Below are 18,119 nucleotides of genomic sequence, written 5' to 3'. Positions count from 1 at the left end.
TATACCTCTGAAGTCGTTAAAACTCCAGTAACACTTTGGCGACACCCTGATCTTTAATAACTATGCTTGAGTGTGATTCATTTTTCTATTTACCGTAAAATTCAGCTTGGTTTTCATTTAAGTGGTTCCATTTTGGGCAAAGGTATTCCTTGGCCAGTAGCTGTCCTTATATCCTAAGGCCCACAGTTTAGAAGGCCCCCTTCTGGCCCTCGACTGGCTGTACTTCTCCACATAGAGTGAGGCGTCCATGGGATTAAGTCCACTGTGTGTCTCCTACCCCAAATCCATACCTCCCCAAACCTCTGGAATCCTTCAGTTCTCCTCTATGTGACCTCTCACTCTCCAGGAGCCACACTGGCTTCTTGGCCTGGTGGTCCCAAGGCAGCAGCCTCAGAGCAGAAGCTGCAAGGTGCTTCGATTTCTGAGAAGCAAACAGCATATGCCCACCTTCTAATGGCCAAAACTAGGCACAAAGCCAGCCCCGATTAAATGGGATGATGGAAAACAGACTCCACCTCCTGATGGGAAGAAGGGCCACATCACCTCACAAAGGAGTGTGGTGGCTTTGTTTGGTGCAAGTGAAATAAGTCAGTCAGAGAAAGATGTCATATGTTTCACTCATATGTGGAATTTGAGAAACTTAACAGAAGACCATGGGATAAGGGAAGGAAAAATAAGTTCCAGGGAGGGAGGTAAACCATGAGAGACTCTTAAATTCAGAGAACAGACTGAAGGTTGATGGCGGAGGTGTTGAGGGGGTGGGAAAAATGGGTGATGGGCGTCGAGGAGGGCACTTGTTGGGATGAGCACTGGGTGTTGTATGGAAGTGATAAATCACGGGACTCTACTCCCAAAGCCAAGACTATACTGTATATACTGTATGTTAGGTAACTTGATAATCAATCAATCAACCAATCAATCAATGGATCAGAACTAGTAGCTAAGTAGCAGAGCCAGAATTCAAAGCCAGGTGGCCTGCTGGGGTGCTCTAAATAACCATCTCTGAACCACAGGGCATTTGGGGATACTCTGATGTGGGGACGATGACATTCCTGTATTTTGTCTTACCTTGCTCTTGTAATCTCCTTACCGATTTAGTCTCTCTCTCTCTCTCTCTTCCCCCAGTGTCTGGCTCAGTGCCCAGTACCTGGGGCGGCGTGGGTTAAAAATACCTACTGATGTCACTTACAGGAGATGTGACCCTGAACAGGATACCTGACTTCTCTTAAGTCTCCACTTCCTGCTTGCAAAATGGGGATAATCTTAGTACAGAACTCATCAGGTTGCCATAAGATTCCGACCCCACACCGCAGAAAACCACCTGACTCCATGTTGGTGTTCTGAGAGCTCCTAGAATCAGTGTGACTGGAATGCGGACCACGGATGAATGCAAGTGGACTTTTTAAACAGTGGCAGTAAAACACCACTTGGTTTCCAGATGTAAGCACGAGGCTTGCAAGCACCGGGATTGCAAGCACCAGGGTGGGGAATAATTTCTAAATACAGTGTTTGAATTCTGATAGCAGCTTTAAAACAGTAGGCGGGAAAATCAAAACACACAAAGGAAGAAACACACCAGAGTTGCACCGCAGCCGACCTTTCTCTGTTACCTTTCCGTATTCCACTCTGGGGGTGCTTGCTTCTTCCAGGATGGAGAGCTCCCCCGGTGCCGCCAGGTCGCGGAGCCCGGGGGAGGTAGGAGGGGGTGGGGACCTACCTCTGGCGCCAAAGTTCTAGATCACGTGGGCCGCCGAGAGAAGAGCCCAGCAGCTGGCGTCCCGCAAGGTAGTCGTGACTGCAGGGGCGAGGGGCGGGGGGGTGCCTCACTTCTCCCCGCCTCCGCACCGCTGCGGGGGACCTGCTGGCTCTGGTGAGTGTGGCGCGGTGCAGCGGGTCCTCGCAGTGTCCCAGGGACTCAGGGAGCGCAGGGCAGGTATCTCAGGAGCCCTGTGCTCAAGAAGGGAGGTAGCATCATCTTGGCCGGCTTGGAGTTTCCGGAGTTTCCAGGTTGGGGAACTGGAGATGCCTTGCACTTGGCTCTGGGTGCGCCCGGCCCCCAGGGAACATTCCAGAAGGCCCCTGGCACCACCGAGGCCTTTGCACGCAGGCCTCTTCCAGGCCAGGAAACCTCCCAGTTGAGGAGCCTCCCAGGGATGCGCGAAGGTGTGGGACACTCTTGGCGCAAAGTGGGGGAACATCCTTGCCTCCCTCAAGACGTCTCTTTGGGATGTTTTGATTTCGTGGGTGCTTTGGAAGAGGGAAATGCCTTTGATCTGAGCATCCCACAAAAGGAGATTTAGCCTGATAGAGGGAAGGAAAGCAGGGGAAAGACATGGACTATAGGGTTAGGAGAAAACCAGGGGCATAGGACAGCTGGACGAGCTCCTGGCCAAGTGCATTCAGTACTTGCAGGGAAGTTCCTAGAAGCCAGTGGGAAGCATCCAGTACATTTGAGGACAGCTTCGCTTCATGGGAAAAAATAGGCTTTGGTAAATTTTGGATTTAATCCCACCGATGCGTTTTGTTAGTTGGTGACCTTGAGCAAAGGTTTTAAGTTTATTAAGCCTCAGTCTCCCCATTTTAAAGACACTTATTTTTTTCTCCTCCACTTAAATGTACAACTAACTTTTTACTATTTTGGGTGTGAGATGAGTAAAAAGAGATGTAAAGAAGAAAAAAAAAACCCATCTAACTAGAATGTATTTTGCTAACTTGAAAAATAACTTTTAAGAAAGAAATTTGTTCCAAATAGGAACTTTTACACTTTTGGTAAAGTGGATCACACTGGCTTTGTTGGCATGTGAAAGTCTGTACAGTTGTCAAGACCCTTTGGCTGATGGGGCTTTCTAGATTTGTACTCCAGGTTAATCTAAGTCCAGTGGAAACCCTTTGTATTGTAATGAAAGTGTTCTTAGCAAGAAGCTGTTTTTTTGGTTTTTTTTTTTTTTTGGAGGGGCAAAATTGGTCTCACAATATATATGAGTCCATCTTATAAACCAGTTTATAGTGGGGGGTTCTCCTGAGCTGACTTTATAGTCCGAGAAATAAGTGGGTTTTGACTGACAGGTAGTTCAAATGACTTAGAAGAGTTATCTGGAAAGTCCGCAGGGCTTACCAGTTCACTCCCCTTGAGAAAAGAAAAACAAGAAGCAAACAGCATGACAGAATTTGCTAATGACTTTGTTTTTGTTTCGGAGGGCATATGATTTGTCAGAGGGAAGACTGAGTGTTGAATACCACCCTGGTATGCACCGAATCAAGATAGTAAGAGGAGAGCTTAGTTACTGTCTCAGATAACATCGGATACTCCTTTATTAGCACTGAAGTTCCCAAGGTAATGGCCCATTCTTAATAAGAAGTATAGTTCATTTTTTAAAAGTTTAATGATTTATTTTGAGAGTGTGTGTGTGTGTGTGCACGAGCAAGGGAAGGACAGAGGAGAGAAAAGGAGAGAGAGAATCCCAGACAGGCTTCACTCTGTCAGCGTAGAGCCCAACACAGTGCTCATACCCACCAACCGTGAGATCAGGACCTGAGCTGAAAACAAGAGTCAGACGCTTACCTGACTGAGCCGCCTAGGTGCCCCAAATGTAAGTTCATTTTAAAGAGCAAACGTGATTATTTCAGTTTAGCATTCCCAGGGGTTTAATAATGTGGGGTTTTCATGGACAGAACTAAGAACATTTAAAAGAACTGATGTAGGGAGGTTTCTCATAATTAGGAAGGTACTTTTGGAAAAATGACTCATTAATATCTATATAGACTTGGGAGAGGGTAAGCTGGACAGAATGCTGAAAACTGTACCTTCTTGGCCAGAACCAGGAATGGAGTTTAAACTTTTATGCTATATATTTGCAAGTTCAGAGATTTAAGCCATAATGGATTGAATTCATCAGGACAGTGATCAAGTGCTTTGTCATAAGGCCCAAATGCTAAGCGTAACTGAACTGAACCCAGATTACTGAGATTCCTCTCCCTTGGAGATACTGCAGGTATAGCATTGTATGTGAAACCACATGCTTTTCTTTCATTGCTTTAAACCAGAACCTGGGGAGTAAGATAAGGAGGGGAGGGGATAACTTTTTAGGTCCTTAGATCTATTGGCCTGAAAAAGCAAATTCTTAGCATATTTCCAATATCCTTGGGTCTTATCTCTTAACCTTTTCTCCACAGTCCGATTCTAATCAGTGGCTGCTTTCAAATTATTGGGGTTATTTCCAGGCCAAAATATGTATGTAGGTATCCTGGACCTTTCCCTTTGGGGATTCAATATCCTATTACTTATCTTTCAAAAAGATGCCTAGACGTATCTTTGTGTAATTATATGGTTTGATTCTCCTTTTTCTCTCTCCACAATCCATTCTGTTCACAGTTTAACGACTTTACTTGTCCCAGGACATGTGTGAAGACCTTTAACTTAGCTCTCAGACTTTAGGTCCTCTCCACTCCAGCCTAACACTGATGCTAGAATGAGCTTTTTTTTTTTTTTTTTTTAAAGTAGACTCCGCACCCAGTGCGGAGCTCAATGGGGGGCTCAACTCGGAACTCAAACTCACAACCCTGAGGTCAAGACCTGAGCGTAGATCTAGAATTGGATGCTCAACCAACTGAGCCACCCAGGTGCCCCTAGAATGAGCTTTCTAAGGCACAAGACACTCCTCTCCTTAAATGCCTTCAATGGCTCCTGACTGCAGCCAGGATGAAGTATAAACTTCCTGCCATGAAATTCAGTGTCCTCCATGTGACTCCCAACGTAACCGCGCAGACCAAAGTCACCTGACCCCTTCACAAACTCTGCTCCGGTCAAATCAAACCCTTCCTTGTTCCCTAACGTTACTCTGGCTTTTATGTCTTTACAGGTAAGCATAGCTCCAGGCAAATAGAAGGCACTAAATCAATACCAGTTGAATGACAACAGAATTTAGGTAAGGTACACCTACCTAAAGTTGTAAAATTGTTTCAGCTTTTCTGAAAAATTTCATAATCAAACATTGTATATTCAGGAATTGTGGCAGATGCTTGCTTTCTTGTCACAGAATAATATACAGAGCCCTCAGCTGCCCGCTTAGGTTCTACCTTTATGGTCTCTTCCCTCTCGATTTTATGGTTTCTCTAACTTCATTTATAAGGACACAAAATTAGTTTTATTTGCTTACCTGCAGCAAAGGAGAACGTATCACGAAGAGGTTGGGATAGAGGGAGAGGCTTCTGAAAGGTTTGACCTTGGGCCAAGTGAGGCAAGGGAGGGATCAGGGAAGCGGGGGTGGGAGGCATTCAAGGCAGTTCAGCAAATGACTGTCTCAGAGGTCTTGGTTCAGGAGGTGGAGGAATAAAGCGAGGCTGGGAACACATGGCTAAGAGAGCAGTAACTACCCAGAAGAAAGGATTGACAGTCATTTTACAGCTGCAGTATGGCCTTGGGCATGTAGAAACATTGTCACTGTTGTGTTGGGAGCATCGTAATGTGATTACCAGCAGGGCTGATTTTCAATTTCTCAGGGGTCTGATTTTCCACTCATCCCTACACACACACACACACACACACACACACACACGCACATTAATGCACTAATGCTAGTTAAATTCATGGCAGAATCAAGTAGTGAGAGATCTTAGTTAATGACACCACCATCTGCCCAGCCATTTAAGTCAGATCTGGGAATCATCCTAGATTCTGTTCTATTTCAACATGTAATATTTCATCTCTCCCAAGGTCCTGCTAATTTTACCTTCTAATTATTTTTAAGTCGGCCCTGTCCACACTATTACCACTGCCCTTACCTGTTTAGGCTCCATCATCTTAACTCTGGATTACAGTAAAGTGTATTCACTTGTATCTGTGCCTTCTGTCTTTTCATTTAAATCCATCCTCTCACTGTGGCCATAATATTCTTTTCAAAATGTAGAGCCCTCCGTACCTGGTCACTAGAAGACAGAGGCTCTGAACACATCTTCAAGGCTGTCTGCAATTGCTCTCTATTGACTTCTCCTCCATCCTGCTGTTTACCCACTTCCTACTTTATGCTGAGATCTTCTTGCCTATGTGTTCATTATCTATTGCCATGCAATATAGTTTGAAAAGGTGTAAAACCCTTGGCCCAACAAAATAAGAAAGACAAACGCAAATGAAGAGTGTGGGGAAATTCACCAGACTCGGAGTTAAGGTCAGGGTCAGGAATCAGCGTGGAGATTTACAATGGTCCAGGCAAGTCATGTTAAGGACCTAGATTAAGACATGGGAGTAGCACTGATGAGGAGAGGGCAAATTTGAAAAACAGCTAAGGGATTCAGTTGGCGATTGATTGGCTGTGAGAAGGCAGCGAGGAGACAGATAAATCCAGAAAGAAGCTGGGGTTTCTAGCTTCAGTGCTTTGAGAGTATTTTTTTCTTTTCTTTCCTTTTTTTTTTTTTTTTTTAAAGATAGAATTGGCTCTGGGGCACCTGGGTGGCTCAGTCAGTTGAGCAACCAAGTCTTGATTTTGGTTCAGGTCATGATCTCACAGTTCATGAGTTTGAGCCCCACGTTGGGCTCTGTCCTGACAGTGCAGAACCTGCTTGGGATTCTCTCTCTCCCTCTCTCTCTGCCCCTCTGCCCCCCCAAATAAATAAATAAACCTAAACAATTTCTTTTAAAGATGTAATTGGCTTTATTAAGTTGTGAATTGGTTAGCATTCCATCTAGAAAGTGGAGGGGATTTCTGAGAAGTTGTAAAAAGAAAGTTATTAGCAAAAGAAAAGGATCTTTCACCTTTCTTGTAGGGGGGACAGCAAGGGGTCTTATCATGCAGATGACCTCATCTTCCCAAGGGGGACAGAGAGGGCCCCTCCCATGTGGCAGACTCACAGGTACTCATCAGAAAATACCTGACTGACTGGTTAAGACTGCGTTTCTGGGGGAGGTTGGAACTGAAGTGAGACTATGTATTAAGCCTGGGTTTGGGGACTTGGCCTAAGTGAAGCCCTTGTGGGCCTGTAGTTTTCTTTTTAACAATCCCCCCCTTTTGATCAGACTTTCAGCTTAACTGGTGTATATGGTTAAAATGTAAGACATTAGCACTTTGAAAGTACTTCTAACCAAGACAGAAAAATAGGGAAGTAGGGACATGTTTAGAGAAGATACTAAGTGTAGTTTTTGAGTTCTTAATGATTTCTGTCCACATAGTTCATGTATGTAGGTGAAAAAACCAACCAAAACACTGGTCTTACTGTTTCAAACTGCACTGGTGGACTGGTGGCTCTTCAGGCATAGCTGTCCTCCTGGGTTTTCTCTTCTGCATTAGCTCCCCTACGAGTGAGACCTTACATCTTTCTCTTTCTTGGTTTTCTTCCTTCTTTCGGTGGAACCCATCTACCAGTAGCTTCCTGAGTAGTGGTATGTTAAGAATCAATTTTTGGAAACCTTATATCCACCTGAAGATTTTCTTAATTTATCCTTATGTTTGTATGATAGTTTGGCTGAGTGTGCAGTCCTAATGTGAAGATCATTTTCCTCTTCGTATTTTGGAGGCACGTTTCCCCAGCATCTTTTAGCTGCCATTGAAAAGCTCAGTGCCATCTTGGTTCCTGGTTCTCTGTTGTGATATCTCTTTCTCTCTCTCTGGAAGCTTAATGACAGCCTCTTTATTTCTGGAGTGTGTTCTGTGTCTTCTCATTCTTCGATCCAGGAACTTGGTGGGTCCCTTTATATCTGGGAGGCATGTCTATATCTCTGCTAAATATTTTTGTGTTATCTCTTCCATAATTTCCTCCCCTGTATTGTGTCTTACTTCTTTTTCTGGAACTCCCATTAGTCGGCTTTTGGTCTTCCAGAACCAATCTCTTAATTATCTTTTTTTTCCTCCTATTTTTAACCCCCTTTTCTCTTTTAGTGGTATTTTCTAGGAGACTTATGTGTCTTTATTGTCCCACTCTTTCATCAAAATCTTAAAATTGCTACCACCTTTTTGGTTTTCAGGAACATGTTCTTGTCCCTCATTTCTTTTTAAGGCAGTATTCTGTTATTTAATGAATGGAAGATCTTCTCTTATCTTCTTAAAGATGTATATGTGTATAGATAGATGTATATATACATATATATATGTATATACGTATATATGTATATATATATATGTATATACGTATACACATATATACATATATATATGTATATATGTGTATACGTATATACATATATATGTATACATGTATATGTATATACATATATATATGTATATATACATCTATCTATCTATATATATATTGAAGCATTATTCATTCTACTCTCTGTGTTTTTGTTTCTTGTAGTTTGTTTTTCCTTCAAGTAATTTCTTTTGCTTTTTCTTTCAAAGCAAAGGCTTTCTTCCTATTTCCAGTGCTTCTTTGATTCTAGTTTCATATTAAGTGGGAGAAACCAAGTTGTTGGTTGGAAGCTCTGTTGTGTTGAAGGGATTTGTCAGCTGTCCACTGGCTCCTTGGTATTGATTGATGAGGTCCAGGAGATTTTATTGGAGGACATGTTAGTATGTGTGTGTGTGTGTGTGTATATATATCTATCTTTCAGTGGATTCAGGTATTCCAGAGAAGAATCCTTTAGTCTCCTAAACAGAGTGAGGGATAGAGGCATATAGTGCTGGCTGCCAGCTTTCTTAAAGATGAGTGTTTGAAGGACCAGAGGCATATCAGTGTGTAGATTTTCTCTTATTTTTCAATTGGATACCTCTTCCCCAGCTTTGACTGTATTTCATATTCTCAAATCTAGAGTTTCTATGGTTTAATCGCTCAAAGAATAAATCTCAAAGAACAAATAAATAAATTCTGCAGCATGAGTCTCTTCCTCTGCAAGGGATCTGAGGCTCTACCCACTGTGACAGATTTTCATCTATCCCTCCGTTTTCAGCGCCACACCAACCCCCCCCTAGAAGGCACCTACCCTTTGCCTTTCTGTGGTTTTGTGACATGAATTAGCTTGTTTCTCATTGATATTCTGCTTTCTCTCTCTGCAGACTATCTGTTCACTTTCCATCTAACAGCAACAACAAAATTTTGATCAGCCATATTTGCTGTTTTCTTCAGCCATGGGATGTATGCCTTTAAAAAAAATGTCTTCACTTTCACTTTAGAGTGGTTTAATGAGGGAGCAGAAATAAACACATGTGCTCAATTCACTGTGCCTTCCCAGAAGGGTTAGGTTCCATTTTGACAAGTTGAGTTTAATATGCCCATGGGGCATCGGTTGAAAATGTTCAGCAGACAGCTGGGTGGGTGAGTCTGCAGCTTTGGAGAAGAGTGGTTATTTGAGTGGGGTCAATGGAAGGTCTACTTGGAGTGATGGGCCCACCCTGGAGAGAACGTGTGGAGGAAGATAAGCCATGGACCAAGGATAAACTCCTGGGAAACCTAACGTTTAGGGGCAAGGCAGAGAAAGAAGGAAACATGAAGGAAAATATTCTAGAAGATCCCTGAAACACACATCACAAAAGGCAAGGCCATGGCAAATTTACCAAGGTGGTAATGACAAATGTGTCAGAGAAAGCAACTGAGACAAAGACCTTTGAATTGGGCATATGGAGATCATTAATGCCTGGGGTCAGATGGTGTGGAAAAAAGTGAGAAAGCAGCAAGTAAGAGGGTGAAAATACATTGTTGTTTTTTTGTCTTTGTTTTTTGGTTGTTGTGTTTTTTTTGTTGTTTTTCCTTCAGAAACTATAGGGGTAATTATAGAGGGTGTTTCCATGGCTCAAGGACCAGACAAACAAATCTGTGGGTTTTTTCTAGGGTGTCCACCTTGGATATTGTGCACATTTGATTTTAAAATACTTAATGAGGAGGTTTAGTTCTGTATTTATTTGTTCTTGCTATAGTCCATGACTTTGTTGCCCTTTGGTTACCTGTATGAAGGTATTTGGGCTGGTTTGAGTTTTAAAAATCATTTCAGTTGATCAATTCCCATACCTTTCCAGGGCTGGTGTGGGCAAGCCAGAGTGTATGTGACTTCAGATTCTGAATATGTGTGTGAAGCTCATACTGTTAAGGATGCCTTGCTCCAATTATATATATGATGGAAAGTTCGCAGTGGGGTGTAGTGGGAAAAAAATTCCAGCCTGTTACACTTAGAAGAAAGTCCAACTTCCATTCTCCTGGGGTCTCTGAGGGAGCGCTCAGAATGGCAAACTCCTTTCCCTCACCTGAGTTCTGGAGAAATGGAGAAGACAAAAGGGCAAGGCAGGTGGAGAGTGAAATAACATTTTTATTACCAAAACTGGGTTGGGTTGGAACTCTTAGTTCTGGGCAAATAAACCTCCTACTGCTGAAGCCCAGGGTTGAGCAGATTTGCCCAACAATTTACAAGTCCAGACCGGGTGCAGAGAGAAGAACACAGTTCCCTGTGAGGACATCGGGAGTTGAGCCCAGCATGCCCAGTTTACTACCCATATTCATCCATCAGATAAACCTTTCCACCTCTCGCCCCGCCGTCCTGGGAATGAACAAGAGGCGGGCATGAGGCCGGCCTCACCACTGGTGGAAGCCTCAGGGCTGGGGAGAACTGAGCCTCTGAAACACATATTGGCTTCAGCACCCCGAATGATCGGATACCTGGCCCCACTTTGTCCTTTCCCCTTCACTCGCCAGATTCCAGCCATACTAGTTTCTGGCCTCCTGGCCTCCTATTATAGGGCCCTTGTAATCACTGATCTCCAGCCAGGAACTCTCTTCTCCCCGGATCTTCACCCAGAAGTCACTCATGTCCTTCAGATCTGCTCACAGGTCACCTCCTCACAGGGGCCCTCCCTGACCATCCGATATAAAATAATACCACTCCTCCACCCATCACTCCCGAACCTTTTACCCTGCTTTCATTTTCTTTTCTTTTTTTTTAAATATTTATTTAAATTCAAGTTAGTTAACATACAGTGCGGTATTGGTTACCGAAGCAGAACCCAGTGATTCATCACTTACGTAGAATACCCAGTGCTCGTCCCGACAAGTGCCCTCCTGAATGCCCATCGCCCATTTGCCCATCCCCTCCCACCTCCCCTCCAGCAACCCTCAGTTCGTTCTCTGTATTTAAGAGTCTCTTATGGTTTGTCTCCCTCCCTGCTTTTATCTTATTTTTCCTTCCCTTCCCCTACGTTCATCTGTTGTGCTTCTCAAATTGCGCATATGAGTGAAATCATATGTTTGTCTTTCTATGACTGACTTATTTTGCTCAGCCTAACACATTCTAGTTCCATCCGCGATGCTGCAAATGGCAAGATTTCATTCTTTTTGATCGCCGAGTAGTATTCCGTTGTATAGGTATATACCACATCTTCTTTATCCATTCATCAGTTGATGGACTTAATAGCTCCCTTTGTGCTCTTTCTCACCGTAAAGTAAGCTTTGTGAAGGCAGATGCTTTGTCCCTGGTTCTCTGTGCCTCCATTAGAGTCTAACACACAGTAGGAGCTAAAGATATGCAGTTTGAGCTGCACTGGTCCACTTGGATGCAGATTTTTTTTGATAAGTAAAGTAACATAAATGCGTTTTCTCTTCCTTATGCTTTCCTTCATATTTTCTTCTCTCTAGCTTTCCTTATTATAATAACACAATTTACAATACATACAACATGCAAAATACGTGTCACTTGACTGTTGGTGTTATTAGTGAGGCTTCCAGTCGACAGTAGGCTATCAGTCATTAGAGTATGGAGGGAGTCAATATTATGCGCGGGTTTTAAGCTGTGCAAGGGTCACACTCATGACCTTCATGGTGTTCAAGGGTCAACTGTATGTCTTTGTTGAATGAGTGGATGGCCCCGTGAACTTGGGAGTCTGCCTCAGCTCTGCTACTGACTGATGGCTTTATCAACGTGGGTCTCTGTTGAAGAGCCACTGACTCCTTTGAAGACCGAATGAAATGACGTGTGGAAAAGAGATGAGAAAAATACTAGACTCAACTAAGGGAGTATTACATGGCGGTTATTCTCTATAATAATCGTCTCTCTTTTGGAATCAGGGAGGAGTTTCTTGCCACCTCAGGGAGTGCTGGTGAAGGTGACGACATTGCAGAATGTCCCAGGACCATCGTCACATAAAATATTCTCATCCAACGTGTCTTACCTTGTATTTGCCACGCTGTGTATCTTAAGTTTTTAGTTGAGAAATTTAGTCACAGTAGGTAGCAAAAAGGAGACTGATTCTAAGAGGAATAGGTCTAATTTACATCAGAAAAATAAAGAATTTATCATTGGAAGACAGTGCTTTAGCCATGAGTCCTAAAGGACTGAGGGCTTCAGCCACCACTACAAAATTACTTTCAAAACTAAGGGAAGCATTTCTTCTTCCATTTTTTCTTCGCAGATAAACATGCCCTTAAATCACTTGCAATTTTAACACCTATAAGTTTTATAAATGCCGAGATAATCCAGTTTACCCAGAATTCTGCTTTCGTCAAAAGCTACACTGAAGCAGGTTTTCTTATATTGTGTGGTTTACACAGTGACATATGGAAAATACATGGACTTTGAGATCACTTAGATCTGGCTTCAAATTCCAGCTTTCCTGTTTGATAATAGCTAAGTGGGGGCTTGAAAAATTATTCAACCTAGTACTTAGTGTCCCATCTGGGTATGTCTTATGTAAACCTCTGGATTCAGGGCCTTTCTAAGAATAGTGTCACAGTCAAACACATGCTGCCCATTAATAAGTGAAAGGCTCTGAGATGTTCTGGAACCAGGAAGCCTATTTAAGCTTGTTTAACCCAAACCTTCCCAAACTTTTTGTCCTTTTAAAATCTATTGATATTTTACTGAACTAGGATCCTATGGGAAACCCTGGCTTATAATAATGTCACACATATCTTAATAAAAAATCAATGTAGCTTCTCTTTCCCATTTTATTGTTGATGACTCACATTTTACCCCTCTCCATCACGACTCCTTCCACAGCGTTCCCAGCCTCCAGTGGGATATTGGCCTCACTATCCACGTACTAGTTTCTTAGGGCTTCTATAAAAAAAATACCACAAATTGTGGGGCTTACACCATCAGAATTTATTGTTTCATACAGACGTCCAAAATCAGTCTGGGGCCATGTTTTCTCTGAAACTTGTAGAAGGGGAGGGGAAGGGGTGACCCTTCCCTGACTCTTGCTTTTGGTGTTTGCCGGCAAAAGCCTTGGTGATTCTTGGCTTGTGGATGCATCACTCCAGTCTCTGCCCCCACCCCACTGTCACATAGCTGTCTTCTCTGGCTTATTTATTTATTTATTTATTTATTTGCATGGCACTCTCCTCTCTGGGTTTCTCTGCTAAACATCAGTTACATTGCATTAAAATCTACCCCTAATCCGGTATGACCTCATTCTAATTTAACTGATTACATCTGCAAAGACGCTTTTTTCTTTTTTTTTTTTTTAACGTTTATTTATTTTTGAGACAGAGAGAGACAGAGCATGAACAGGGGAGGGGCAGAGAGAGAGGGAGACACAGAATCTGAAGCAGGCTCCAGGCTCTGAGCCGTCAGCACAGAGCCCGACGCAGGGCTCGAACTCACGGACCGCGAGATCGTGACCTGAGCCAAAGTCGGCTGCCCAACCGACTGAGCCACCCAGGTGCCCCAAAGACGCTTTTTTCAAATAAGGTCACATTCTGAGGTGCTGGGGGTTAGCACTTCAACATATCTTTTGGGGGAACAAAATTCAACCTGTAACAATCCATGAAATTGCTCTGGGCAGAAGAGCTTAGGAGTCATCCTTGCTTCTTTTCTTTCCCTCGGCCACTTTATCTAGTCTATTCATAAATGGCGATGGATTTCCTTACAAAATGCAGCTTACATTTTTCACCACCGCCACCGCTACTCTCTGGCCCCAGCCTCTCCCATCTCTCCTGGGGTATTACATGAGCCTCCTAATTGGTATCCTGGTTCCATCCTTTTTCTCCTATCGTCCACTTGCTAGGTGGCAGCCAGAGTGATCATTTCACTTTTCGCAATTCTGATTAGACCATATTACTCCCTAATGTTAATGAATATGAATACGGCTAAAACTCTACATATTTTGGCCCTGACCGCCCTCTGAACTCATCACGTGCTTGCCACTTTCTCCTTCATTCACTGTACTCCCATCAACAAACAACAAACAGACTTATTTGCACCTCAGGGCCTTTGCACTGTTTCCTCAAGGCTGGTTCCACCCAGAGATGTTTCCTAACCATAACTGAAGTGTTAGCCCAAACACTTTTCTGAGGTCATTTGGAGCAGGAAGGGCCTAAGATATAGATGTTCCTCTATCATGTTTTGTTGAATAAAGACGACAGAGTGTGTTACATAATTTTTTTAAGATATTGCCCCCAAATAAAAAGGATTTCCTGATCAAAAATTGGTTGGTTTGGGAAATACTGGGCTAAGATTTAACAGATTTATTTACACCAGAAATTCTTAGCAACATAATAATTTTATTCTGCAGGGATATAATATGTCATATTTCCAAATTTACCTGAAAAGGGAGGAGGGACTCTGGCCCACATAGCACATCTTACAAGATGCTGGTGTTGTAACTGTAGAATAGTCTTTACCAACTAATTGGGATTGGCCTTAACTCCTTGATTTACCACTTAGTGGTGTGAACTTGGGCCAATAACTTAAATTCTCTAAGGATCAGTTTCTCATCTCTAAAACGGGACGATAATAGTACCTGGCCCCCAAAGGTGAGAAATAAAAATATAAAGCAATTAGCACATCTGCTTGTACATAGAGAATGTCCAACGATTGGTAGCTATGATTGGTATTGTTATGATGAGGCCTTTGATCATGAGGATGTCTTTCTATTTCAAAACTGTTATTAACATTTTGGGACATGTCTGCTTTCTTACTTGCCACCCCCACTCAAATTTTCCTTCTGGCTGGAGTGAGACTTCACCGTAAAGCTCCTTTCTATTGTGTCAGATATGATTTTCTCCTCTTCCTGGTTCTTTTCATCCTCCACCTGCCACATAACTCAAATTTATCTTCCTTTCTTGTGAGTCCAAATGTATGATGGCAGAGATGGGAATGACTAAGTCATTAGCAAGAGGAGACACTCCTGTCTGATGCCCTGGGGGTGGGGGTGGGGGTGGGGGTGGGGTGCTGTGAAAAGAAGATAGGCATGTTCTCAGTGCCCCCTCAACAGAAAGTTGCCTATCACCTCTCACCTTGCGTGTCGTGTGCTATGTCTTTTCTGGGAAAAGAGAGCTTCAAATATCAATTTTAGAAATTAAAATGATGTCTTGAGGAAAGTGAGGAGTGGATTGCTAAAAATAAAGGTTTATTTATAAAAAGGTTTGTTTATTTAGATAAAGGTTTGTTTGTTTATACACATAAACCATTTGTTTGCATGGAAATCCTTTAGCAAAAGAGCTAGATTTGGGATTTGGTTTGGTATTTAAGTTGAGGGTTGCACAATAACTCTTTGTTACAGGATTCAGGTGCTTTGGATATGCTTGAATAATCTTGAGATGTGCTTAAATCTTTTTAAAGTAGAGGGGCGTCTGAGTGGCTCAGTTGGTTAAGTCTCCAACTTTGGCTCAGGTCATGATCTCACTCGCGGTTTGTGAGTCTGAGCCCCCGTGTCGGGCTCCATGCTGATAGCTCAGAACCTGGAGCCTGCTCTCTCTCTGCCCCTGCCCAGCTCATGCTCTGTCTCTCTCTCTCTCTCTCCCACACATATAATAAACATTAAAAAAAATCTTTTTAAAGTAGAGGAACCACTTTCTTGTATACCCTTTTTTTTACTACAGATTTCATGGAAATGTCTGTCACTAGGTGGCCTGTTTTATTAGTTTGTTTTAGGGAATGTTTTTATTATGTTGGGAGCCAGTTAAATAGGTAAGGGGAATCTAAACAGCTGGTCTATTGGAGCTATACCATTTATTTCCATCCTTTGATTAGAATAATCTACATATCAAAAGAGGGACGTGGGAAGGAGAGAAGAGAGTAGAGGGCTGCCTGACACATTTGCTTTCTTTGTCCTCATTCTGGAGTTTTTGTTTTTGACTCTTTTTCCATTGGTAGAACACACAGTTTCCAATGTTTTTTTTCAGATTTCTTTTCTAGAAGCCTTGCATATCTGACCGTGTTAGTGGTTGCTTCCAAACACAGAGGAAAACTTGGCAGGATTTTTCCCTTTTGTCTCTTCTGCTGATCATTTTTTTTTTTTTGTTTATTTATTTTTGGGTGAACATAAGCAGGGGAGGGGCAGAGAGAGGGGGACAGAGGATTCAAAGCAGGCTCTGCGCTGACAGGCTGACCACAGCAAGCCCAATGTGGGGCTTGAACTCATCAACCTCGAGATTACCACCTGAGCCAAAGTCGTATGCTCACCTGACTGAACCACCCAGGCGCCCCTTCTGCCAATCACTTCGATTGGAATTGGAGCGTGAGTTGATGGAAAGTAGTTTCCAGCTCATTTTTCAAATTAGGAACATGAGACCAACACGTGTGGGTAAATGCTTAACGACTGGATTTCTGGGGGAGTGGGGGTAAAGCCCTGATTTGTGCTGTTTGCTGATTTCTGTGGTGTAAATACTCCCACTATGGCTGATTTCACGATACCAACAAGATGTTCCTGAACACAGAGCTGGAAGGAAATGCACTGTAACCAACCGTTATGTAATCCGTCCACCAAATACAGAAACCATAACCCCGAGTCATGGTGAAATGTAGTCAATAGTTATGCAGTGATGAGTTTTGAGTATTTATTATATCTTTCAATAAAACCTATTTAATGGTAAGTTTTCATAGTTTAATCGTTAACAATGCCTTTGTTGAACAACTAGCTCTCAAAGTTCCTAGAAAGGTAACCATTGGTTTTAACATAGCGACTGGGGCCCAGAGAAGTCACTGTCTTGCCAAATGGTCAGTGAATGAGTTGGCAGAAGCTGGATTAGTGTCAGTTTTTCTAAAAATCAAATTTCTCTAGGAAGATTCACTTATTTATGTTTCTGTTTGTTCGTTTGTTATTTTTTTTACGACTGTTACAGGCTATGAATTGTCTATTGAGACAAGAACAGAATATCTGAATATAATTGTAACCAAATTTGGAAGTGTGGAAAACAGGTTGGATGTAGAGCCACAAATAAATCCTAGCTTTAAGTCTTGGCCCTACTACTCACCAGTGGTGTAATCTTAAGGAGGTCACTTATGTACTTCTCTGGCTCCAGTTTTCTAGTCTCCAAGATGAAAGAATTGGTCCACATGAATATCTAATATCTCACATCTGTCTAAAATACCATGACTCATTATTTAGACACATCACTTCAACAAATATTTGCTGATACCAATCGCATGCACATTTGTTGTGGATTCTATCCCGGGGGGCATTAAATACTATATAATAATTGTAATTATTATTATAACAGCCCCTCACATTTATGCAGAGTCTTCTAATTTACCAAAGAGAAAGTTTACTTTGAGTCTTGAGGTTCTGTGGTTCTAGGAGATCAAGACATACCTCCATAGAATGTTAGAGAAAGAAGAGTACATTCCAGAAGAGCAAACAGAACACTTATTCCTAGGAAACGCAAGAGGTCATAACCAGGTAGTACCAAGGAATGAGGAACAAGCATTTTGTTTTTTGCCACATCTATCAGCTGTTTCACTTTTTCTTAACAAAAAAGCGAAGCCGAAAACTATTTTTTTCGATGATAAGATTAATTATTGTAGAAAATTTAGAAGTTTTAAAGAAGTATTAATTAAGGAGAAACTACCCTATATCCAATATAATAGCCTGCTTTTCCTTACCTGATATTTTAGTACATTTTCCCATTCTTGTCATTTTAATTGCTGTGTATAATTCCATCTTTTTGTTGTATAATAACTGACTTATTGTAAATTATATTGTAAATTATTTAATTAATTAATTATTAATTATTTATTACAAATTATTGTAAACAATATAAATTGTTGATAGTTTTTATTATTCTAAGGAACACAGTGATAAATATTTGTGTTTATATTTAAAAAATTGTATGCTGAACATATGGCTTCCAGCTGTAATATTTAAGGATTAGTGAGACAATTTTAGCAAATCATATACCTTTGACCTTTAGCTCACTTGATTCTGCCAATATTGCTTTGTATTTACTTAGATTTTATGTTTCCAAACATTAAGAGGAACAGTTTGTCTGAA

At 42.0% G+C, this 18,119-nt stretch overlaps 1 protein-coding gene across 6 annotated transcripts in view; it reads left to right on the top strand.

The window, feature by feature from the left end:
* Positions 1–1,810: 1,810 nt before the first annotated feature.
* The window catches only part of CPVL (carboxypeptidase vitellogenic like), a 130,479-nt gene continuing 114,170 nt past the window's right edge, over positions 1,811–18,119 (top strand). The window contains exons 1-3 of one of the 6 annotated variants that reach the window (XM_042969077.1): positions 1,811–1,870; positions 3,198–3,334; positions 4,860–4,925. The gene's annotated coding sequence lies outside the window, so the exon portion shown is untranslated. The other 5 variants (XM_042969025.1, XM_042969067.1, XM_042969038.1 and 2 more) reach the window with 5 other exon arrangements.

Source organism: Panthera tigris, chromosome A2 (assembly GCF_018350195.1).
Source record: "Panthera tigris isolate Pti1 chromosome A2, P.tigris_Pti1_mat1.1, whole genome shotgun sequence".
NCBI lineage: Eukaryota > Metazoa > Chordata > Mammalia > Carnivora > Felidae > Panthera > Panthera tigris.
This window is presented reverse-complemented; position numbering and strand designations above follow the sequence as displayed.